At 39.6% G+C, this 26,490-nt stretch overlaps 1 protein-coding gene across 6 annotated transcripts in view; it reads right to left on the reverse strand.

Moving 5' to 3' along the window:
* XRCC4 (X-ray repair cross complementing 4) overlaps positions 1 to 26,490 on the reverse strand; it is a 211,978-nt gene that overhangs the window by 39,404 nt on the left and 146,084 nt on the right. The gene's annotated exons all lie outside the window — the stretch shown is intronic.

The raw sequence follows: 26,490 nt of genomic DNA on the forward strand, positions 1-26,490 counted from the left end.
CATCCAATAGGAGAATACACATTTTTTTTTTCAAGCTCACATAAAAACATTCACTAATAGACCACATACTGGGCTATAAGACACAACACATTCCAAAAATAGAAACCATGTATGTTCTTAAATCACAATGAAAGTAAACTAGAAATCAGTAACAGAAATATTATAACTGGAAAATTCTAAAATATTTGGAGACTAAACCACAACTTTTAAATACATAGGTCAAAAAAAAAAATCTCAGGAGTAATTTAAAAATATTTTGAAGTAAATGAAAAAGAAAATATAACTCATCAAAATTTGAGGAAAACAGCAAAAGCAGTGTTCAGAAGAAAATTTATAGTTTTGTGCATATATTTGAAAAGAGAAAGATCTAAAGTCAATAACTTAATCTTTCATCTGAGAAAATTAGAGAAAGAAGAGAAATTTAAGCCTAAGAAATAATAAAAAAAGAAATAATATTAGACCAGAAATCATTGAAATTAAAACAAGATAACAATAAAGAAAATCAATATGAGCAAAAACTGTTTTTTGAAAAGATGAGTAAAATTTATTACATCAGACAATGTATGTGAAAGTACCTTGTAAAGTACAAACACAATATGAAACTGCATTTTTCATTCATTTAAAATGTATTCAAATAAGAAAATTAAACATCTTAAAGAGAGACTTAACATAATACAGATGGTCAAAACATTGATAGCAATCCAATCTTTTGAATATTATATGGATGAGAATGCATGATGAGGATTTTATTTTTATATTTCTGGATATCTGTCTGCACTTCTGTTCTGCATCATTTATAATGGGAGCAAAGAAAATTGCATTATAAAATTGTATGGTAAATTGTCAGCTGAAATAATCAAATGTCAATATTAATAAAATTTAACTCAGCTTTATTTTTCAACCCTTAGGATGAACACTTGTTGAATAAAGTATAGAGAGCTGTGCTATTCTCCCCTTGTTGCCTAGAACATTGGGTTATAGGTTGTTTGAAAATAGAGATTTCCTTGTCAGATAGAAAAGCTTTAGCCCATGATTTTGCACTAAAGTTTTTCTTTTATTTTCTCATATTGTTCCTGAAACCTTATAAAAAGACAGGATAGTAAGTCTACTATAGATCTTTTCAATATATGTGTCCTTCTTTTCCAATCTCCTAAAAATATGTTGACTGCAACTGTGAAAAGAAGGCAGAAAAATGGAGGTGAAGAGTCATCAAAAATCTACATGATTGCTTCCTGGAAATATGCCTAAAAATCCTAGATATGTAATACACACCATAAATGAAATTGTGATCCTTATGGGCCAGCCTAGAACACTGATGGTCAATGAATTTATTATTGGTGGTAGCCTTATATCATTTGTCCAACTGGTGACCAAGTACTGTCAACTCTATCTCTTTCACATTGTATTTGTCCCATAATTTTCATCTAGTCTTCAACTATTTTAGGTGCCTATCTTTAGCTATCTGCATTATTAATCACCCTTTATTGTACATCTCTCTCAACATTTCTCAATCTTCTTACATACTTACAGTTTCCAGCTTGTAACTGTTAGTTTTACATGTCAAGTGGCTAGGCTAGAGTACCTACCCAGTTATTTAATAAAACACTAATCTAGGTGTTGCTGTGATGTGGTTAACATCAGTTAGCTGAATTTCTGTAAAGGAAAATACCTTCAATAAAATGTCTGTTTAATTAATTTATTATATTTTTAATTTAATAAATCTTTATTGTTCAGATTATTACAATTGTTCCTCTTTTCTCCCCCATAGCTCCCCTCCACCCAGTTCTCACCTCACCCTCTGCCCTTACCTCCCCTCACTGTCCTCATCCATAGGTGTACGATTTTTGTCCAGTCTCTTCCCGCACCCCTCACACCCCTTCCCCCCCCCCCCGAGAATTGTCAGTCCACTCCCTTTCTATGTCCCTGATTCTATTATATTCACCAGTTTATTCTGTTCATCAGATTTTTTTATTCACTTGATTTTTAGATTGACTTGTTGATAGATATGTATTTGTTGTTCATAATTTTTATCTTTACCTTTTTCTTCTTCTTCCTCTTCTTAAAGAATACCTTTCAGCATTTCATATAATACTGGTTTGGTGGTGATGAACTCCTTTAGCTTTTTCTTATCTGTGAAGCTCTTTATCTGACCTTCAATTCTGAATGATAGCTTTGCTGGGTAGAGTAATCTCGGTTGTAGGTTCTTGCTATTCATCACTTTGAATATTTCTTGCCACTCCCGTCTGGCCTGCATAGTTTCTGTTGAGAAATCAGCTGACAGTCATATGGGTGTGCCCTTATAGGTAATTAACTGTTTTTCTCTTGCTGCTTTTAATATTCTCTTTTTGTCTTTTGCTCTTGGCATTTTAATTATGATGTGTCTTGGTGTGGTCCTCTTTGGATTCCTTTTGTTTGGGGTTCTGTGTGTTTCCTGGACTTGTAAGTCTATTTCTTTCACCAGGTTGGGGAAGTTTTCAGTCATTATTTCTTCAGATAGGTTTTCAGTATCTTGCTCTCTCTCTTCTTCTGGCACCCCCATAATTCGGATGTTGGTACGCTTGAAGTTGTCCCAGAGGCTCCTTACACTATCTTCATATTTTTGGATTCTTTTTTTCATTTTACTTTTCTGGTTGAGTGTTTTTTGCTTCTTTGTATTACATATCTTTGACTTGATTCTTGTATTCCTCGAGTCTGCTGTTAGATCTCTGTATAATATTTTTTATTTCAGTCAGTATATGCTTAATATCTAGTTGGTCCTTTTTCATATCCTCGAGGGTCTTGCTAAATTTATTGGCCTTTTCTAGAAAATTCTTGAAAAGCTTTATAACCGTGGTTTTGAACTCTATATCCAGTCGTTTGCTTTCCTCCATTTCTTTCATTTGTGACCTGTTTCTTTGTCTCTGCATTTTGGCTGCTTCTCTGAGTTGATAGAGTGGCTTTGTGTGCTGGGTATCCATAGGGCCCAGTGGCTCAGCCTCCCCAGTTACCTGAGGTGGACACTCTTGGTGCACCCCTTTGTGGGCTGTGTGCACAGTCTTGTTGTAGTTAAGCCTTGATTGTTGTTGGTATCACCGGGAGGATTTGACCTCCAGGCCAATTGGCTGTGAGGATCAGCTGTGTCTACACTGGGAGAACTTCTGTGCTGGAAACACCCTTATGAGACAAGACTTTCAAAAGCCTCTGTGCTCAGCTTGGATGGGGCGGAGTCTCATGGCAGAGCAGACCGCATCGGTTTCCTGTCAGCCCTGCCCTAATAGGACCCTGGGTCTCAGTGTCCCGCGGTAATCGCTGCAAGCACCTCTGAGAGAAAGCCACCCTCGAGTTTCACCTGCTGCCAGACAGTCCAGTTTCTCCCCGAATGAGTCTGGGTCCTCAGAGTCTCACCTGGAACTGGAGTTCAGAGCAGTATGGGGCTTTTGTCTCCCTCCCACTTGAGAAAGCCAGCCACGTACTCAGTTGCCCGCCCTCTCCCTGCACGCACGCCTCGGTACCTCTGCCTTCCGCAGTTCCTCTGAGTCTCAGTGTGCTTTTCTCTTTCCTGATAGTCCAGTTTCACCCCGTATGAGTCTGGGTCCCCAGAGTCTCACCTGGAACTGGAGTTCAGTGCAGTTGGGAGCTTTTTTCTCCCTCCTGCTTGAGAAAGCCAGCCGCGAACTCAGTTGCCAGTCCTCTCTGCATGCGCGTCTCAGTACCTCTGCCTCCTGCAGCTCTTCTGAGTTTCAGTGTGCTTTTCTCTTTCCTTCTAGTTGTAGAATTTCCACTCAGCCAGCCTTCCTGTGGTTCTGGATGATGTCCATTTTGTCTTTTAGTTATAGTTTTGAAATTGTTGTGTGAGGCAGCAGTTTAGGTATTTAACTATGCTGCCATCTTGGTTTCTCTGTCTGTTTAATTTATAGAAAACATCAAAATTAATAAGAAATTGATCCTTGGCAGATAGTAATATATGTTCATTGGAACCTCATTGTCTGTTTCCACTGTAGAGTGAAACTTGCTATCATGTAGGCTTTTGGGGAGGATACTATCTGGACACAGGTCTAAATCCTTACTATGCCATGTACCCTTGGGGAAACTAGCTTGGGAAAGCTCCCTATATCTCAGTTTCTTTTTGTGTCAAAGGTGGATAATAAGATCTTCCTTCAAGATTGTTGTAAAATGTAGAGAATCTATGTAATGCAATGGGGGAAATATCTCTATATATAAAAGCCTAATATGCAAAGTGTCCCCTCGGGAGTTTGACCGGTCGGGAGTTTGATTGCTCGCTATGATGTGCACTGACCACCAGGGGGTGGCGCAGAAATAAGGCTGGCAGCTGGCAGCCGCTAGGGACCCTACCTGTGCAAAAATTTTGTGCACTGGGCCTCTAGTAGTAGGTATAATGGTGGCTGCTGGTATTATTGCTATCATTTTATTGTTATCACAAACTTATGTGGTTTCCTGTATTATAAAGAGTACATCTTGGAGAATCACTTCAGAGAGCCACTAAGCGAAAGTGAGGACCACTGTTGGTTGCTTTGGGCATAGAAAAATGACAAGCTGTTATACAGAAAAGCAAATGTGTGAGTCAGAAAGGTCAGAGAAGAACTATAACAGGGACCTTATTTATATTTCAGACAAGAAGTTGATTAGTTGAAAAAGGAAACTGAAATTCACACAGACAGACCAATTCATAGTCCACTGGTCCCAAGAATCAGATTTATATTTCAGTCAGAGATGTGTTGTGCCAAATTATCCCATCTCTAGAACCTCGCCCAGCTACAAATATTATCTTACTAACCAAGAATTAAGGGCTGAATTGTCTGGTTTTTCTAAAGAAACACATGTAAAGGGCAGGGAATATTGTAGACTAATTCCATTTCAGATTCAAACAAATTTTAAAAAAAGAAATAACAAGGTCCTGTGAAAAGTCATGTTTTTATTTTTTGCAAGTCAGATGCCACATTACAGGAGGGTGGAGTGAAGGCAGAGGCAACACAGGCCATGTCTCCACCCTTGTGAACAATACCCATAGGAATTACAAACAGGACCAAAAACTATTACAATGTAGAATTATAAGAACATATTCGTGGTTTTCAACTGAATTTATTACTTTTAATTTATCAAAGCTATTGTGATGAAATAAACAGTTCACCCCTTGATATTAGTTTGCTGGGCAATATAGCATCTCAGCCAATTTCTCCTTAATTGCCATTTATATCCCAAAACTATGAAGAAATTAGAATGAGTGAAAAGAGGCTTAGTTTCAATTCCTTGGTGTCTGTCAGTCAGTGAGTCAAAACAAGCATAAAAAAATATATTACATGGTGATTCCAAAGACATGGAATTACCTGTTTTTGTTCACAAAATAGCACTCTACCATTTACCTCTCTTCTCCTTCCTAGTATAGTCCAATAACTCCCAGAATCCACCCATACACTCTTTACAATTAAAAAAAACAACAACCTAGAAATAAATTTAACAAGGATATAAAAGACCTATACTCAGAAAATTATAAGACACTGAAGAAATAAATTGAAGAAGATACATATACCATGTTCATGAGTAAGGAAGAATTAACATCATTAAAATGTCCATACTACCCAAAGGAATCTATAGATCCAATGCAATTCCTATCAAAACACCAATGGTGTATTTCACAGAACTAGAATAAATGTTCCAAAAAGACCCCGAATAGCAACAGCAATCTTGAGAAAGAAGAGCAAAGTTGGAGAAACACACTACCTGATATCAAACTATATTACAAGCTAGTAGTAATAAAAACAGTCTGGTACTGGCATAAAAACAAATATATAGATCAATGGAACAGAAAGAGAGCCCAGAAATATACCCACACCTTTATCGTCAATTAATATTTGACAAAGGAGGCCAAAACATATAGTGGAATAAAGATAGTTTATTCAATAAAGGGTTTTGGAAAAATTGGACAGATATATGAAAAGAAAGAAAAAGAAAGGAAGGAAGACCATACACCATACACAAGAATAAACTCAAAATGGATAAGACTTAAATGTAAATCACAAAATTATAAAAATCTTAGAAGAAACCGTAGACAGTAAAATACAGGACATTTCTTGTAACATATTTTTTTCTGATATATCTCCTTGGGCAAGGGAAACAAAAGAAAAAAAAAACAAATGGGACTAAATCAAACCAAAAAGCTTTTGCACAGTCAAGGGAACCATCAATAAAATGAAAACATAACCCACTGAATGGAAAAACATATTCACCAATGATACATTTGATAAGGGCTTAATATCCAAAATTTATAAAGAACTTATAAAACTTAATACAAAAAAAACAAACAAACAACAACAAATGACCCAACTTAAAAAAATGGACAAAGGACCTGAATAGATACTTCTCCAAAGAGGACATACAGATGGACAATAAACATATGAAAAGATGCTCAATGTCACTAATTATCAGATAAATGTACATTAAAACCACAATGAGGTATCACCTCACACCTGTCACAATGGCTATCATCAATATATCAACAAACAAGTGTTGACAAGGATGTGGAGAAAAGAAAAGCCTAGTGCACTGTTGGTGGGACTACAGATTGGTACAGCCACTTTGGAAAGCAGTATGGAATTACCTCAAAAAATTAAATATGAAATTGCCTATGTCCCAGCAATTCCACTCCTGGGAATACAACTGAAGAAACCCAAACACTAATTCTAAAGAATGTATGTATCCCTATGTTCATTGCAGCATTATTTACAATAGTCAAAATCTTGAAGCAGCCCAAGTGTTCATTAGTAGATGAGTGGATAAAAAAAGCTGTGGTACATTTACACAATGGAATACTACTTAGCATTAAAAAGAAGGAAATCTTACCCTTTGTAACAACATGGATGGACCTGGAGAGAGCATTATGCTAAGTGAAATAAGCCAGTCAGAGAAAGACAAGTACCATATGATTTCACTCATATGTGGAATCTAAAGAACAAAATAAACTAATAAACAAAATAGAGAACAGACTGACATTTGTCAGAAGGGAGGGCGTTGCAGGACTAGATGAAAAAGGTAAAGTGATTAAGCAAAAACAAACAAACAAACAAAAAACAACAACTCATAGACACAGAGAACAATATGGTGATTACAAGAGAGAAAGGGAGTGGGGGGAAGTAGATTAGGGTAAAGATAAGACAAATGGTGATAGAATATACAATATACAGATGATGATGTATTGTAGAATTGTATACCTGTAACCTATATAATTGTATTTGTCAATGTCATCCAATGAATTCAATGAAAAAGTAAAAAAAGAAAAACAATATTTTATTTATAATTCTATAAGTCATACATGACTGTACTTCAGATCAGGCTAAAATATCCTTTGAGATACTAACCAACCACCCCTCAATTTCAAGCCCCAACCTGCATCAGAGGTAGCCAGAATTAACAGTTTACATGTAACACTTCAGAATGTTTATGTACCAATAGAAAATATTCACTACTTTCTATTCTGTTTTTTTTACTAAACAAATTGTCATTATAATGTATGTCCAATTTTGCAACTTGCTTTTATTAATCTACTAGAGGCCCGGTACATGAAATTCACGCACGGGTACGGTCCCTAGGCCTGGCTGGCGATTGAAGCGTGAGTGTTTGGCATGGAAGGGCAGTTCCCAGCTGACCTCTGGGCCCTGAGCAGCACCTGGGCCCCCAGGCCCCCACTTGCCCCCCTCTGCCTGAGTCACGGTGCCCGAGTCCCCACGTGGAGATGTGATAAGCGCGGCTAGACACCGTGGGCCAGGGTGCAGCATGGGCTTCTGGCGCCGCACGGAAGCCGGCGGGCAGCACGCTCTCTCCCAGCTGGCTTTGGCAGACTGGCTCCTGCGCAAACCCAGGGTGAGCCCGACCAGCCCTGTGGTCTCGGAAGCCCACTGGGGCTGACAGCACCTCCACTGCCGTCCTCTGCAAGTGCCTCGTTGCCGACGCCCACCATGTTTTGCGCCACCCTCTGGTGGTCAGCGCACATCATAGCAAGTGGTTGAACTCCCGGTCGAACTCTTGGTCGAGGGGACAATATGCATATTAGGCTTTTATTATATAGGATATCTTCCATTGATTTCAGAGAGGAAGAAAGAGAGAGAGAGAGAGAGAGAGAGAGAGAGAGAGAGAGAGGGGGGGGGGGGGGGGGGAGAGAAACATCAATGATGAAAGAGAATCATGGTGGATCGGCTGCCTCCTGCACGTCCCACACTGGGGATCAAGACCACAACCTAGGCGTGTGCCCTGACAAGGAGTCAAACTTTGACCTCCTGAGTCACAGGTCTACTTTCAACCACGTAGCCACGCCCGCCGGGCTCTTGTTCTTATTTTAAAGGAGAAGAATTAACACTCCAGAGGTTGACTTGCCCAAAACAGCCAAGTTTTGCAGTGACAGAGTTGGAGGGAGGAAGGGGGACTGGTTCTAAACATGCACTCATGAGACACTATCTCTGGCTCTTCAAGAGGCACTTCCTCGAGGCCCTCAGATTCCCCACATGAACCCCCACCCTCCCTATCTGCCATCAGAGCTGAGGAGAGTGGAGGATGGGAAGGGCCATCTGTGGTTCACCTGGGAGAGGCATGGGAGGGGCAGACCTGGGAGCACCACAGACCCCGGGTGGGAGTTAGAGGCAGTGATCTGGATGCTGATCACCCTGTCCCAGCAACTCTGGAGTGTTTCTCTGAAGCACTGCAAGCACTGCCTTAGGCTGTGGGATGTGGGGCTGCTCTCCGCCGTTCTGTTCTGTGGTACGGGATCCTCTCTGTACTGGAAACTGGAGTCAGGGATTGGAGTCGGACCACCTGGGCAAGCCCTTTGCATTGGACCCTGACATCTTTTTTGTCACCTGTGACCCGGTTCTGGGCACAGTTGATCTGTGTGTCCAAAAGGGGACTTCATTTTCCTAGTTTTCAATGTTTGCTTTCCATAATACTGTACATTCTGTTTTGTTGTTTTTTATACCAAAAATAAAACCATTTGCTTGTTTCCAATAAGTACTTGCCATCACTAAAGACAGCTTGGGGTTGGGGGGCCATTGAGGGATTAGGGCAGCCAGCCGGGAATGATCTGCCTCTTGGACCTCAGGGTGGGATGCTGGTTATGAACACTCCATATCCCTCATGTGGAGCTCAAACTAAGGTCTGGGTTTTACAGTCAGACCCTCAAAACAGACGGCCCCTTACCAGCAGCTGCCAGAGACCCTGCCTTCCCAGGGGCCTAGCCGAGCATGGGTCCTCCTCATGCCTCTCCCCACATCGTTCCTCACGCTCTGGCTTCCCTCCAGCACACCCCAAAGCCGCCACCTCAACTGCCACAGTTTCCATGTCTCCACATCGCCCTTGGGGAGGGTGCTGTTGCCTCCTGCTATCTCCCTACTTCCTCTTCTCCTTCAGTCTGCTCCTGACACAGAAGCTAGCAGGTTCTCACCTACAGCCCTAGTGCCTCCGCCTGCACTCAGGGGATGCCAGGTTCTCACGGGCCCTTAATCCCTGCAGGATGTGTCCCTTGACCCAGCCTTGACCCCCTTCCATTCAGCCTCTTGCTCATCCTGCTGCCCCTCTATAGACTGTGCCCTCTGCCCGATGCCCTTCTCCAGGCATCTGCCTGGCTCTCCTCCATCCGCCCACTTTCCCTCAGTTACCCTCCCTTCACAGAGCCCCTATGTGGCTTCATTCCCATGTTTTCATGGTGCCCATGCCCACTAACAGCTGCACCTCACATCTGTCTGAGGCTGTTTCCTCCCTGCACTCCCGTCCTCTCCTGGCAGAACGCACACTCTGTAGGACAGGGTGGCTGGCTCCCTGCTGCTCTGCGAGCACCCAGGCATCGCCTAGGACATGGTGGGTGCTCAGTCAGTGATACGGGTTGAGTAAGATGCTCAGGCAGTGGTGTTAGGTGTAAAGGCCATTGAAAGGCAGACTCACTTGGAGCTGAGGGCCGGTGAGCTCTCCGCACAGCGCTCAGGGAGGGGCCTTGGGAGCCATTTGGTCTTTTCTTGCAAGAAGGTGGGAGGAAGAGAATGAAAAAGGAGCAGTGTGTGTTTTCCCTCAACTACTTAAAATCTCATTCCATTCTGAAAGCTATGAATAGAAACCCTTAGATCAACCCTGTGAGGCGGGTTCTGGGAGTATCAGATTCCATGGAGAGTACACAGCCTTCGCCTGCCACAAGGACGGTGCTTAGTAACCGCCAGCTTTTAGTGCTGTGATTCGTGCACTGGTCGGGGGTGGCCTGTGGGGTCAGCCCAGCAGCTGTGGACCCGCACGCTGAGGGGCTGCTACCGCTGTGGGAGGGCCATGCACTGACCACCAGGGGGAAGCTCCTGCATTGAGCATCCGGTAGGTCCATCGGTCGTTTCAGTCATCATGGTCACTGCCTTTTTATATATATAGGTAAGCTATTCTACGGCACATAATTATTTATACAGGCTACAAGATTAGCAGAAATAATGCTGGAAACAGCAGAACTAGGCCAGTGCATAGCCAGGAAACTTTGTGTATGTCACTAACCTCTCTATCCTCATTTGTAAATAACCTTCCATCTCCCTCACTTACAGGTTTGGTGTAAAAACTAAATACAGTGTGCATGTGTGCGTGTGTGTATGTGCTTTAAAAACTATACAGCTTTATATATAAATATAATTTCTCAAACATCTGAAAAATGAAATCAGGTAGTGTAATTATTCTAAAAGTATCCTATATAATAAAAGGCTAATATGCAAATCAACCTAACAGTGGAATGACCAGTCACTATGACGTGCACTGACCACCAGGGGGCAGACGCTCAACACAGAAGCTGCTCCCTGGTGGTCAGTGCACTACCACAGGGGGAGAACCGCTCAGCCAGAAGCCGGGCTCATGGCCGGCAAGTGCAGCAGTGGTGGTGGGAGCCCTGCAGCAGCACTAAGGATGTCCGACTGATGGCTCCCCTGGGGAGCGGGCCTAAGCCATCAGTCGGACATCCCCCAAGGGCTCCTGGACTGTGAGAGGGCACAGGCTGGGCTGAGGAACCCTCCCCCTGAGTACACAAATTTCGTGCACCGGGCCTCTAGTATACTACAATATACTATAGGTATTTAACTTAACATTTTAACCATGAAGTATCATAAGAATATTTCAATATTAAAATTTTTAGCTAGTGGTACAGTCATCCCTAGCTTTAAATGCTTCATTGGAAACACTGATACATTATATCAAAAGTTTAATCATGAGAAAATATATAAGCATAAATTGATTGTTTATAAATATGATTCCATTTTTATATCAATGAGGTTCTGTATTTGATTCCCAGAGTAAATAAACAGCAACTCTGATGTATTAAAACAATTAGAATTACTAAACCAGAAAAGAGGTTGCAAAACTACACTTAAAAATATTTTAAAATTTACCTTAAATCTAATACATGTGGTATTCAAAGGAATTATTTTAGTTAAAACCTAATAAATGATTTCAGTTGAAGTCACAATTCTTTTAAAACAAAATATTCTTATAAGATATAAGCCTGAAAGGTTTGCATTTTAAGTAAATTAAGACATTAAGATTCTTAGGGAAAATGGTTAGAAAAGAAGCTCTATAAAGCCCTTCATCTAGTTTTTTTCATGAATAGAATCATCAATAAAAAATGATTCCAGACTGGGGGAGAAACCAAGATGGCGGCATAGGTAAGCACCTAAACTGCTGCCTCGCACAACAATTTCAACTAAATTTCAACAACTTCAACAACTAAAAGACAGAACGGACACCATCCAGAACCACAGGAAAGCTGGCTGAGTGAAAATTCTACAACTAGAAGGAAAGAGAAAAGCTCACAGAGAATTGGAGGTACGGCAAAGGGTCTTTGTGCGCGCAGAGAGGAAAGGCGGCTGAGAGCCTGGCTGACTTTCTCTGGTGGAAGGGGGAAGGAAGCCCCCGTCCACACTGAACCCCAGTTCTGACTGCACTGAACCCCAGTTCCGGGCGAGCCTCTGGGGACCCACGCTCTTACGGGGGGAGTCTGGACTCTCGGGCGGAGACTCGGGAGCCGGGAAGGCAGAGGTCTGAAGGAGCACGCGTGCCAGTGCGCACAAAGGCTGCGGAGGTTGCCACAGGCTTTCCCTAGTGAAAGGGAGTCAGAAGCTCCTGACTGCACTGAGCCCCAGTTCTGACTGCACTGAACCCCAGTTCCGGGCGAGCCTCTGGGGACCCACGCTCTTGTGGGGGAGTCTGGACTCTCGGGCAGAGACTCGGGAGCTGGGGAAGGCAGAGGTCTACGAGTGCGCGCAAGGGCAAGGCTGACGGGAAGCCAAGACTGTCTGCTCCGCCCTGAGACTCCACCCTATCCAAGCTGAGCACAGAGGCTATTGCAATTTGGCAAGTCTAATCCTATAAGGCTGTCTCCAACACTGAACTTCTCCCAGCATAGACACAGCTGATCCTTACAGCCAACTGGCCTGGAGGTCAATTCCTCCCAGTGATACCAACAACAATCAAGACTTCATTACAACAAGGCTGTACACACAGTCCACAAAGGGGTGCACCAAGAGTGTCCACCTCAGGTTAACTGGGGAGGCCGACCCACTGGGCCATATAGGAAACCTAGCACACAAATTTACCCTACCAACTCAGGAAAGCATTGAAAATGCGGCATCAAAGAAACAGATCACAAACGAAAGAAATGGAGGAAAACAAACGACTGGATATAGAATTCAAAACCACGGTTATAAGGCTTTTCAAGAATATCCTAGAAAAGGCCGATAAATATAACGAGACCCTCGAAGATATGAAAAAGGACCAACTAGAAATTAAACATACACTGACTGAAATAAAAAATATTATACAGAGACCCAAAAACAGACTAGAGGAACACAAGAATCAAGTCAAAAAATTGAAATACGAAGAAGCAAAAAACACTCAACCGAAAAAGCAAAAAGCAAAAAAAAAAAATCCAAAAAGTTGAAGATAGTATAAGAAGACTCTGGGACAAATTCAAGCGTACCAACATCAGAATTATGGGGGTGCCAGAAGAAGAGAGAGAGCAAGATACTGAAAACCTATTTGAAGAAATAATGACCGAAAACTTCCCCCACCTGGTGAAAGAAATAGACTTACAAGTCCAGGAAGCGCACAGAACCCCAAACAAAAGGAATCCAAAGAGGACCACACCAAGACACATCATAATTAAAATGCCAAGAGCAAAAGACAAAGAGAGAATATTAAAAGCAGCAAGAGAAAAACAGTTAATTACCTACAAGGGAGCACCCATACGACTGTCAGCTGATTTCTCAACAGAAACTATGCAGGCCAGACGGGAGTGGCAAGAAATTTTCAAAGTGATGAATAGCAAGAACCTACAACCAAGATTACTCAGAAAAAGTAATCATTCAGAATTGAAGGGCAGATAAAGAGCTTCACAGATAAGAAAAAGCTAAAGGAGTTCATCACCACCAAACCAGTATTATATGAAATGCTGAAAGGTATTCTTAAAGAAGAGGAAGAAGAAAAAAGTAAAGATAAAAATTATGAACAAGAAATACATATCTATCAACAAGTGAACCTAAAAATCAAGTGAATTAAAAACCTGAGGAACAGAATAATCTGGTGAATATAATAGAATCAGGGGCATAGAAAGGGAGTGGACTGATAATTCTCAGGGGGAATGGGGTATAGGGGGGTTCAGGAAGAGACTTGACAAAAATCATACAACTATGGATGAGGACAGTGTGGGGGGAGGTAAGGGCAGAAGGTGGGGTGGGAACTGGGTGCAGGGGAGCTATGGGGGGGGAAAGGAGAAACAATTGTAATAATCTGAATAAAGATTTATTTTAAAAAAAAATGATTCCACCTTCACCTTAAATAAAGGTGAAAGGTTTTCATTATTGGTTATTCACTTTTTGGGGAGCCTGGGGGTTTTTGGAGGGAGTAAGTGATGTTTCTGAAACTTCCTTTATTTGAAATACATTACCTTTATTTAAAATAAGCTCAACTGGCCTACCCAATTTTCATTTCTCAACATGAAACCCAAAAAGAGCCATGGGAAAGTGCTGACATATATACACATATGTAAAAAACTATTACACAAAGCCATTACATTTTGGGGCGGGTGTCAATGTGATCATAGCAAGATAATTCAGAGATGAGTAAAGATCCTGAATGACACCTATTACAGAGTGCTTCCCAAGTACATTCATGTCTGAGAAGGAAGGTGGGGTAGATGGAACATGTATCTAATGTCTACCTTTTAGATGCCAAAAGTGAAGGAAACTGTAACAATCATTTGAGCTCAATTCAATTGAACTCCAAATTAAAAAATGTGAGTGAACCTACAGATTTAATGAATTAGTGGAATAAAGTAGATTATAAAAGTTGATTTTATAAATCAGAAGGAGTCATGACAGTTTTAGGATCTGTTTTAATGTCCTAGTTTGTGCCAATTTTTCTAAATAGAGAAATTTTAACCACTGGCATTTAAAAAAAAATTAGTTTTCACTCATAGAAAAAAGTAAAAAATACACAAAGATACATGCTCCACCTAGGATTTCCTGTGCTTTTTCCACTAACCCATTTTACACGTTGGGTTAGGGGGAAAAGCACAGGAAATCAAAAGGCCACCAGCTCCCAGCTCTCACTTCAATATACTGAAACATTTTGGTCATAGTTTCTTCAAATATAAAATGAGGGGGTTGGACTGTATCTTCAATATTCTCTACAACCTATAATATTTCATGGGGGGAAAATTCATAACAATAGCAGACTTAGAAAACCTATGATTTGCATGCCTAAAATGGTAAGCTAGGAATTTTACAGTGGCCTGTAGACTACTTACTGCTGTCAACAATTTTTTTTTAAAAAACCATTTTTTTTGGCCTGGTACAGAAATAATTACATGTTATCTGTAAACAATGTAGAAAATAGAGATAAATACAAGTAAAAAGGATGACCTATAGTCACTACCCCAAAAAACATCTGAGCTGTTAACATAATACATGTTTCTATATCTATTGTATAAATTACTATGATTTATTGAATCTACAAGTTTTCAAATTTTTATATTTATGAGCAAAAACATTTTTTTCTCACATGTAACCTTAATATGTACAAGAAATAAAAGTGAAACACTACTCTGGTTAAAGTGGTGATGAAGCTCAGGGTTTTCTAAGATGGTTATGAACACACTCTGTGGAATCATTAAGTTGAAGTACTGTTTTAAAACCATTCATTGACTTAAACAATTTTCTAATATTGGACATTTAAATTGCTTCAATTTCTTTGGTGTACACTCATGGTTACTTCCCTAGGATAAATTCCTGGAGGCAGGATTTCTGTGCCATATGCTTTTTTAAAAAATATATATTTTATTGATTTTTTTACAGAGAGGAAGGGAGAGGGATAGAGAGTTAGAAACATCGATGAGAGAGAAACATCGATCAGCTGCCTCCTGCACACCCCCTACTGGGGATGTGCCCGCAACCAAGGTACAGGCCATTGACTGGAATTGAACCTGGGACCCTTGAGCCCGCAGGCCAATGCTCTATCCACTGAGCCAAACCAGACAGGGCTGTGCTATATGCTTTTAAGGCATTCATTGTCATGCCAACTGAGTGTGATGATCACCTCCTCACAAATGGGGCCACTAGCAGAAGGTACCCATTTTCTATTCTGCTTGTTAAATGGTAACAAACCCCATTTGTAGCATTTGAATCAGATTCTATTTCTTTCTGACATATTTACTCATCTTTCTTATGATGATAAATAGGTTGCTATTAAATGCCCTCTCTGAAGCACCAATAATTCCTTCCTATTGAATGTCATTGGATACCTAATGGATTAGCCGTTTGCTGTCTTTGGACAATCATCTCTTCAAGCAGTCAGCACTTCAGGACACCACAAGGTTTAGTTCAGCCGTGGGCAAACTATGGCCCGCGGGCCAATCTGGCTGTTCTATCCGGTTCTCTTGCTCTCCCCTCCGCTCCTTTACTTTGAATTTATATTAGTTCACACAAACACTCCATCCATGCTTTTGTTCCGGCCCTCCGGTCCAGTTTAAGAACCCATTGTGGCCCTCGAGGCAAAAAGTTTGCCCACCCCTGGTTTAGTTTCTTTAAGTCTTGCATTGTATGCATATAAGCTTTTGTTAATCTCTGTTCAAAGTATCCTCTGACCCTGGATTCCCAAAAATGAACAATATAGAGCAGATTTTCAAATAAGAAGAGACCCTGGAGATCATCTAATCTATGTTCATCATTTTATAGATGATGATACTGAGGTCCACATTGTGACACAAAGACAAATTATACATTGCCTCTGTCCCCAAGAAGTTTACAGTCTTGTGGAGGATACCAACAAATAAATCAACAAATGCTATCCAGTGTGATAGACACTATGAGAGAATAGGTGGTGCACATACATCAGAAAGGTCAGCTGGGTGAGTTTTCTGAAGACGGCAAAACTGTACTGTACTTTTAAGGAAGAGGATGGGTCAGTGAGATAAGAAAATGGAAAGGCTGGAGGACATCCAGGAAAGGGTAAGCATAAAACTTTGGAAGAACGTGATAAAATTCAGTGCCATAAAGAATGAACATTAAAAAGTGGCTGAGGAGGTCAAAGGGGGATGAAAATTCAATGCCCACAAGTTACAGAAATGGGTGAGACTTCATGGATAAAAACTGTGGTATATTAAAGAGTAAATGTCCTTTCTAAAGACATATATTAAGTGTTCAGTCAGTATAGCCAATTGCTACCATATAAGGGATAATCTTAAAATTTTAAGAGAAGCCAGAAATCTCTCAATTTTTAAATTAATGTTGGTACCAAATTTTTAAGTAAACATGGACAAACCATAACAGATACTTTTGTGAGCTGAATTTTGCTTGCAGACTTACAGTTAATAGCCTCAGGGCTAGAGTCAGGCAAAGATCAGTTCAGGAAGGCTCTGTTTACTAACCTAAAGAGTTTGCACGTGATCCTGAAAGCTGTAAGGATTCATTAAAAGACAGAAAGTGATTGACATCTTAGAAGGATCACTCCGGAAGTTGTGTGAAGTCTAGAAGGAAACTATGGAACAAGGGCTTAAAGTTTAACCAAAGCAGTGACAGGGACCTGGAAAGAGGGAGACTGATTTGAAAGAGTCAAACAAGGAATAGAGTTTAGTAAATTACACAGTTGACACTTGAAAACAGGTTTTCAACATCCTTGCTCAATATTCTTGTAACTATATCATTGAAGGATGTCTTTTTGAGCCGAAGGTTCTTTAGTTTACAATTAAACTCCAGGGGAGATTCTTTGCAAGCATTAGGTTGGAACAGCAGATTTTTTTTTTCCCCCTATAGATCAGTGGTTCACAACCTTTCTAATGCCGCGACCCTTTAATACAGTTCCTCATGTTGTGGTGACCCCCAACCATAAAATTATTTTCGTTGCTACTTCATAACTGTAATTTTGCTACTGTCGCAACCCACAGGTTGAGAACCGCTAGCAGGGTCGCCTAAGACCATCGGAAAACACAGATATTTACATTACGATTCATAACAGTAGCAAAATTACAGTTATGAAGTAGCAACGAAAATTGCTAACTGTATTAAAGGGTCGTGGCATTAGAAAGGTTGTGAACCACTGCTATAGATACTATTAGTAGAGTGTAAACAAATACTACACTAAAACAAACTCCAGGAAAGAGGATAAAGAAATGAAGAAGAGATAGACAGCGAGCATAGACTTTGACCACAAATAAAGCCCCTGCTACCATGCTTTATTTGGCTAACATTCTATGCCAGTTTAAAGTAAACAGTGTATAAAGAAATCATCAAGTATTTAGTAAAGTAATAGGAATATCTTACTCTATTTCCATCTCAAAAGTTCTATGACTAAAAATGACTCAATTTATTAGTTTCTGGATCATCTACATTGTGGTTAATCTCTGCATACCTAGTGGAGTAAAGACTATGGCTTTAATTTGGTTAGTACTTTTTTTGGTTCAAGGAATAACTGAGACAGACAACAAATAAGCAAGTCAAATGGAAAGTGCAGTCATTTGGTGGAGTGAAGTGATGTCAAATCGGAGTGTTTTCTCTCTTTACCTTCTGGATAGGAGCTGGACTCCCTTGTCTGACGACCAAGAGGAGCTTATTAAAGGGCATTTGTTAAACATCTCTGTGAATAATAAAATCTACTCCCACTAGCTGCTTGAGGAAAAGGTGAAAATGCTAGATTTTTCTTTATTAAACAACATATTAATTTGTCTGCAAAATTATTAAAGAACTGCTGTCCTAACATAACATTTCTGTATTATATAAAATTACAATGGTAAGGGGAGAACATAACATTTCCAAATTGTAACAGTTGGAAATATGTTATATATTTGTAAGTTTGTAATAATACAAATATAGCTAAACAATGGTTTATTCTGATCCTCTACTCTGCTTACAGTAAAGGTCTCAATAATCAATGTTGTCTTCTGGTTATTTTTTAAACAGCAGTTTTATGGTACTAAGAATATGCTATAGGTGGACAAGTCTCTGTATTCTATTGGTTGGAATACGTTAGGTTATCCCACAGTAGCGAACACCCCAATATCTCAGTGACTTGAAATAACAAAGCTTTAATTTCTCATTAGTGCCATATGCCCATCAGCGGTGGCGGGGGGGGGGGGGGGTGCGGGGGCTCCACTCTGTGCTGTCCTCATTCCAGGACCTAGGATGACAGGGCAACTACAACATTGCCAGTGACTATAGCAGAAGGAAAGAGAGTTCTCTGACTTGGAAATTAACCATGACATTTTTAATCAAAACTTGCTGGTAAGAACTAGTCTCATAGCCTCACTCAACTGTATCTGTGAAGTTCAATTCTACCGTGTGCCCAGAAGGCAGAGAGCTGGAAATATTTAGTGAGCAGAACTTTTGACTATCACAGTCACTCAAATAATTGCTCTATTAGGGTTTCATGTATTTTTGTTTTCTCTACCTAGCTGGGCGGTGGAGTCAGAACCTATGCCTTAAAAGGCTCCCTCCAAAATTATTCTGATTCAGTAATTTAAATTGAGAACCCAGTTTAAAGTGTGATTAAAATAAAGTAATTATGTTCTATTGGAACTTTCCTCCAGTACTCTATATATTTTAAAATCCAGTTCTGATATAAAGTTACAGTCTCCAGGAACAGATAATTAAATTGTTCAGTTGTACTGAAAGCCCAGAAAGCAACCACCTGGCTATTAAACTCAGGTATAATCCATAAAATCCATCATCAAAAATGGACTGCATTCATTTTTCCACAGATGTTATAATCTATTAAAGGACAAAGCCTGGAACTCTGACACTGCAATAATATTTCTCTTTTTACCTTTAACCTATTTGCAGTTTAAGGCTACACATTAGAAACCACTCAAGCACTGTTGCCGAGAAACACCCACCCATGCTGACTATTTCACTTTAAGATCATAACCATAAATCCCAAATGTTTAGAACTCTCAAATCTTTGTCTCCAGACCTCTCTTCTTCCAGAAATTCCAGACTCATATATCTTGATATCTCTGCTTTGATGTTTGCTAAGTATTTCAAACTTAACCCAGCCCAAACAGAACTTTTTCATTTTCCTGCACTGCAAACCTGCGTCTTTCTCCGTCCTTCCCGTGTCTGAAAACCGCTACACTCACCTAGTTTCTCAAGCCCAAAACAGAAATCCTCCTGATTCCACCCTTCCCCTTTCTGTCCTAAGTAAAACCCAACAGCAAGTCCTGGCATCTTGACTGCTAAAACATCCCAGCATCTAGGATGTTCTCACTATTTCCCCACACAGCCTAAGCCACTATGGACTCCCACTGGGAATACTGTAAAACCCATCACCTGATGTCTCTGTTTTCATTAATCCCACTGCCATCCCATTTCCACAGTGAGAATAGCAATCATTTAAAAACAAACATAAGACCATGGCATTTCCCTCCTTAAAATCCACCATTACACTTAGAATGAAATTTAAAGAACATTGGCAGCAAAAGCCCTGCATGACCTGGCCCTTCTGGTTCACTGACCACATATTTACAGCATGTATTTCTCTTTCCCACTGTAGGAGCCACCTTTCTATTCCTTCAACGTGCTGGGTTTGGCTCACCTGAGCACCTTTGCATTGCTTGTTTTCTCCTGGGCTTTGTAGAGAGGTCTACTTGTTATCTGGGTTCCCTTTAAATGTCGATTCCTTACAGAGATCTTCCATGACCATTCCATATAAAGAGGAACCACCACATCACTCTCTTATAGGTCACCCTCTTTTAATTACCTGCGTATTTCTTGTTTCACACAACTAGAACATAATGTCAACTGTTACGCTCACTGTCATACCCTCTGTGCCCAGATCTGTGCCTGGCTCACACTAGGTACTCAGCAAATATGTGTTGAAAATTATTTATGATTTGAGTATGCACAAACTACATATTATCAGCAAGCAAGTACCAATGCTACATAACATAACCCGTCTAAATTCATCTTTGGCCACTTTCGAAATATTCTGGTAAATATTCTGGAATTTTCTATGATAAAAATTATTAGATTACAAATTATTGAACAGAATAAAACATAACTTATATGCTTCTATAGCATAACTTTACCAAGACTAATTAACTTGACTTGGAAGACAATCTACATTCAAAACTAGACAGTGGGGACAGTGAAAGGGGAAAATAAAATGAATAAGAACAAGAGCAGCAGTACTAACCTATACTGAACATTTACCATATGCCTGGCACATTATCTTTGTCACCTCATTAATTTTAATGAGGTAGGTATTACTATTCCCATTTTAGAAATTAGAATATTGAGCCTCCATGATTTAAATTTGCTGTCATTATTTTAGAAGTCGTTCTCTTCCTCTAATCTTAATGTTATCTAGTCAGTGATGTTTGATAATATATCATTTATAACTGTTATGTTTAAATTATCTGTATGGGAATTTAAACCATCCTTGGTTAAGGAAAACAAAGGTAATAATTTTTATTTTGTGTTATTTGTGCATACCTCTAATATTCATTTTAGTTAGGCATTCCAAATGCACCTGGAACTACTGTATCACATGGCCTCATTATTACACTGTTCAGAACAGATGAAATCTATTTAACAGTTTATATGCCTTATATGGTACCATCTATTTCTTAACCAAAATAAAAAACAAAACAAACCTCTCAATAAATAGAAAATATTTTTCTCCTGGTTTCCTTGAAATAGGGATATATAGGTTTGTTTGGTTTTATACCATTATCTCATAACTTCATTAGTTTGCCAAATGCATTTGTAAATACAATTACCATTTTATTCTCTATAGTCTGGAAATTTTAGAGTCATATATTTTTATCATAGGCAGAACACTTTGTAAAATCAGCACTATATCCATAACAAATTTTGACAGTGAAAAAGTTGATTTTCTCTGTAGCCCATAAATAGAATATCATATATCTGCAAGCAAGAGAAACCCCATAACTTCAGATTGAAATAAAAATACATGTTCAAAGGGAATATTTCTTGTGGCCGGAGCTAACGAGAACTCTTACATGGATGAAGGTTTTCAGAGGTTATAGTACCCCTTTCAGATTGACGACCGTTCTTAAAGTATGATTTGAAGATAGTTTACTGATTCAATTAAGTTCAAGAAAATTAAATAAATGAAAAGAAGTAAAATAATATAAAATTAATATTGTATATATCCATATACTTGAGCATATAAATATGCCAGCCTGGAAAAGAAAACTTTTCCACTCTTTTGTGAAATCACAGCTCATGACCACCAATATTTATTTATCCAGCTTTTGTGGTAGGCTGATTTCAAAAGACAGATCACTTACTTTAATAAAGATCACGTTTACCAAATACCTTTCAATAACTGATGAGGCTTCCCAGGTCTGTGGTAGTAAGAGGAGAGCAGCCTTAAGTGTTTCTCAATCCATCCCTTCCTTCCCTTTCCAATCACATACACTTATAATCACTATCCCTCTTCAGAGAACCCTTCCTGGAGTCCTCTAGTATCCTATCTTCACTGACAGTCTGCAAACATTCCCTCCATCAAATACTAGTATATGGTTTCCAGGGAAATTTCCCTAAAGCACTATTCATCATGCCATTGTTTGGCTCAAAACCTTGAACAGTTCCTTGCTGAATTAATGAAAGAAGCCCAAATAAATCAACTTCGGCATTTGTGATCTGATCCCATCCACCTTGCCAGCTGTATTCACATCTCTGTGCATCTCGTGACATGGTCACTGGTCCCCTTCTTCCATGTATTTATTTATGCACTCTGGTACTCTGAAAGAAAAGGCTTTTTTTTTTTTTGCTAGGGGATACCTCAAGTTCTGTAACGAAGAGACCCAAAAAGCACCATGATTCAAGTAAACTAGACATAGTCTAGAGGAAGCAGGGTGTCTATGGTGGAGATTGCTCAGGGACTGTGACTCTTCCTCTCTTGTTGCTCTGACCATCTCCTAGGATGTTTGCCTTAAATGCTAGATAGAAGACAGGCTGAGAAAGGAGAGAGACAGGGGAATGTATGCCCAATCATTTTGTGGACAAGACCCCGAAACTGTACATATCATGCAATTCATACCCCTTGGCAAGGACTTTGACACATGGCCAAATCTTCCTTCCTGTGGTGTGGGAAAGGTAGCCTCTAGGTTGGCAGCCACTTGCCCTATTAAAACCTGGGGATGCACGAGGTGGTAGGAAGGGGGTTCTATTACTGAAAAGAAGAGAAGTCAGGAGACTGGGTTGAATGATTAGTCTCTGCATTATCTTTCTTTAATTTATGTATCTAGAAACCTCAATTTTTCTACAAAGACAAACCCAATGCCTCAGTCTAGCCCGTTTTCTCTTACCACATGTCTGTATTCCACAGTCCTCCAAATGGAATATTGATTCTCACTCCTCTAAAATTTAATAGTTCTTATACCTATTATAGAATTTCAGCTTATATATAGTAAATATAGTTAGTTAGTAAGAAAATATGTGGTCAAAAAGAAAAAGATAAATGTGTGCTACTGATTAATCTTCCTTCATTGTTTTATTTCATACACAAAGTTGTTGAAGACAGCTGTGACAACTTCTTTATTCTGTTTTTTTCCTAGAAGTGGCATATGTGGGACAAAGCACTCAATAATGCTGGTATAATAACATTGCTTCATTCAATACACTAATAATTTATCTTCATTTACTACAAAAATATCATTTTAAAAAGTAATACCCATAAATTTGATCTACAAAAATTATAGGTTTAGGAACTGTTTAGAAATAAAATTATTGTAAAATATTTTCAATTAAATAATGTATGTGTCCTAAAAATTTGCTGAAAATACTTTTGAATAATGATGTTCAAACAAAAGATGTCTGTGTTTTTTATCCTTTACTAGAGGCCCGGTGTACAAAATTCGTGCATGGGGGTGTGTGTCCCTCAGCCCAGCCTGCACCCACTCCAATCTGGGACCCCTCAAGGGATGTCCGACTGCCAGGTAGGATCGGGCCTAAACGGGCAGTCGGACATCCCTCTCACAATCCAGGACTGCTGGCTCCCAACTGCTTGCCTGCTTGCCTTCCCGGTTGCCCCTAACCGCTTCTGCCTGCCAGCCTGATCACCCCCTAACCACTCCCCTGACAGCCTGTTTGCCCCTAACTGCCCTCCCCTGTAGGCCTGGTCACCCCTAACTGCCCTCCCCTGCAGGCCTGGTCACCCCTAACTGCTCTCCCCTGCAGGCCTGGTCCCCCCCCAACTGCCTTTCCCTGCAGGCCTGGTCCCCCCCAACTTCCCTCCTCTGCCAGCTTGGTCACCCCTAACTGCCCTCCCCTGCAGGCTTGATCGCCCCCAACTGCCCTCCCTTGCAGGCCTGGTCCCTCCCAACTGCCCTCCCCTGCTGGCCTGATCGCCCACAACTGCCCTCCCTTGAAGGCCTAGTCCCTCCCAACTGCCCTCCCTTGCTGGCCATCTTGTGGTGGCCATCTTGTGTCCACATGGGGCAGGATCTTTGACCACATGGGGGCAGCCATCTTGTGTGTTGGAGTGACAGTCAATTTGCATATCACTCTTTTATTAGATAGGACAGAGGCCTGGTGCACCGGTGGGGTCCAGCTGGTTTGCCCTGAAGGATGTCCTGGATCAGGGTGGAGGTTCCCTTGGGGCGTAGGGCGGCCTGGGCAAGGGGCCTGTGGTGGTTTGCAGGCTGGCCACGCCCCCCGGGGACCCAAGCAGAGGCCCTGGTATCTGGGGTTTACTTATCTTGTATAATTGAAACTTTGTAGCCTTGAGCGGAGCCAAGCCTCCTGCTCACTCCGTGGCCACAGCAATTTTTGTTGGGATTTATTTATCTTCTATAATTTAAACTTTGTAGCGGAGGCCAAGGCAGGCTAGGTGCGGGGGCTGGCTTCCTCCATCACTGGGGGCAATTCAAGCCTCCTGCTCTCTCCAGCTCCGTGGCTGCAGCCATTTTTGTTGGGATTTATTTATCTTCTATAATTGAAACTTTGTAGCCTTGAGTATAGGCCTGGGCTGGCCAGGGCAGCAGGGAAGCTTGGCTTCCTCCATTGCTGGGGAAACCCAAGCCTCCTGCTTGGTGCAGCTCCGTGACTGCAGCCATCTTGGTTGGGTTAATTTGCATACTCGCTCCTGACTGGCTGGTGGACGTAGCTTGTGGGTGTAGCGGAGGTACGGTCTATTTGCATATTACTCTTTTATTAGATAGGATTAATGATTTACCAAAATTAAAAAAAAATTCTTGAATAAAACTTACAAATAATTATCTATTTTTAATTTCTTTATTTAGATTTTTTGTTTTTTATTCTCATATTTGATTTCTTTACTCCATTTGCCAACATCTCAGTTACTTGTGAGGTTTATATATCTTCTTATTTTGACATAACTAGTTTATATCTTAACACAAGCTGACTTTCATACAAGCTTAGAACATGAAACAGCCGTCACTTCTATTGTGATAAAATATTTTCTTTCATTTCATGATGTTTTAATACAAACCAAATACCTATTTAACATTTAGTTGTATATCAGATGAATTAAGTTTTACAATTTCACTGTTAAAATGTAAATTTTGAATATAGCATACCAAATAATAAAAAATAAATATACCGCTTTTCCTTTTGATATGGAACTATAAATTATGAGCAGGGAATCATTTCCTTTGATTAATAATCCCTCTGACCAGGTATAATGAATATTTACACATTATTCTACATTGGTAAAGTACTTAAAATATCTGAAACAATAACTATTATCAAACCAAATTTATAGAAATTTTTATGTAAGGAAGTCTTCTAAATGATAGGGGCATAATATATATGAAACATGACAAATTCCTTTTATCTAAAATGCAGAAAAATTATAACAGATTTCTATTAAAATTTTATCAAAAAGAAGTTCAAGTCTGTCAGTAATTTGAAATCTAAATGCATGTAATAGCCTGAGGAAATTATAAGGGTTGTTCCCAGGGTGAGTAAACATGGAAATACTTTATATAAACATGTATGTATTTTCATTTATAACATAGTATTCTAAAATTATGTTAAAATAGAACTTAAAATATACATACTTATAAGACCAAGCCTCTGATACATTTGATAATCATGTGTAAAAAAGCCATAAAGCCAAAGTTAATATTGAATATACTTTTAAACTATATTAACATTTGTCCTTTCTGTATAGTTAAAAATATCCACTCAGGCAAACTTTATCTGAAAGTGTAATACTGATTTTATTGGCAAAAATATAGTAATGTATATGATCAATCTTTACTCAATTATTTGAGTCACAAACACAATTAATAAATCATCTTTGAAGTGCACTGACCATAATCAGTATATTCTGGAACAAGTCCAAGGGGCCATTAATCAAACATGCAGAAAGGAAAGTGAGAGCCACAGCCTGAACAGTTAGGTAAACACAGAGTGAAGCTAATAAAAACCCAGCTCGTTTTAAAACCACTATGGTGTTTACTTTTGCAACTAAGATAAACATTATGATAAAATTAAAGTTGTGTAAAAAATGAGGTTTGCTCATGATGACCAAAGTAAACATATAGCAATTGCACATATATTTTATGTTCCTAATTTGACACTAAAGAAGTTTAAAGTTCAGTTACCAAAATCTTCAAGAATTAGATATTTGAATCGGATAAATTATATTCTCTGTGTAGATTAAGCACACACATTTCAAATATGCTGAGGTTTAAACTAGAAAGAAAGCAATAAATTGTTAGAAATTTTTAAGAATCAGGGGTAAGTATGAAAAGAGTTCTTTTTGAAAGAATAGAATGGCCAACCACCATATTCTAAATTGACAGATGCAAATGATTAAATTGTAAAAAATAAGTAAATACTTGAGTGAGTTGGAAATAAAATTTTCAATGATTAATAATATAAAATATGATAAACTACAAACACATACATATCAAATTAACCAATTGCTTTTAAAACCTGATTTTCCAATTGTGTTATTTTCCTCCAAACTTATCTTATTGATTACTAAATAGAAGGAAAGATGATTTGCTGA

The sequence above is a fragment of the Plecotus auritus genome (assembly GCF_963455305.1).
Source record: "Plecotus auritus genome assembly, chromosome: 7".
Lineage (NCBI taxonomy): Eukaryota > Metazoa > Chordata > Mammalia > Chiroptera > Vespertilionidae > Plecotus > Plecotus auritus.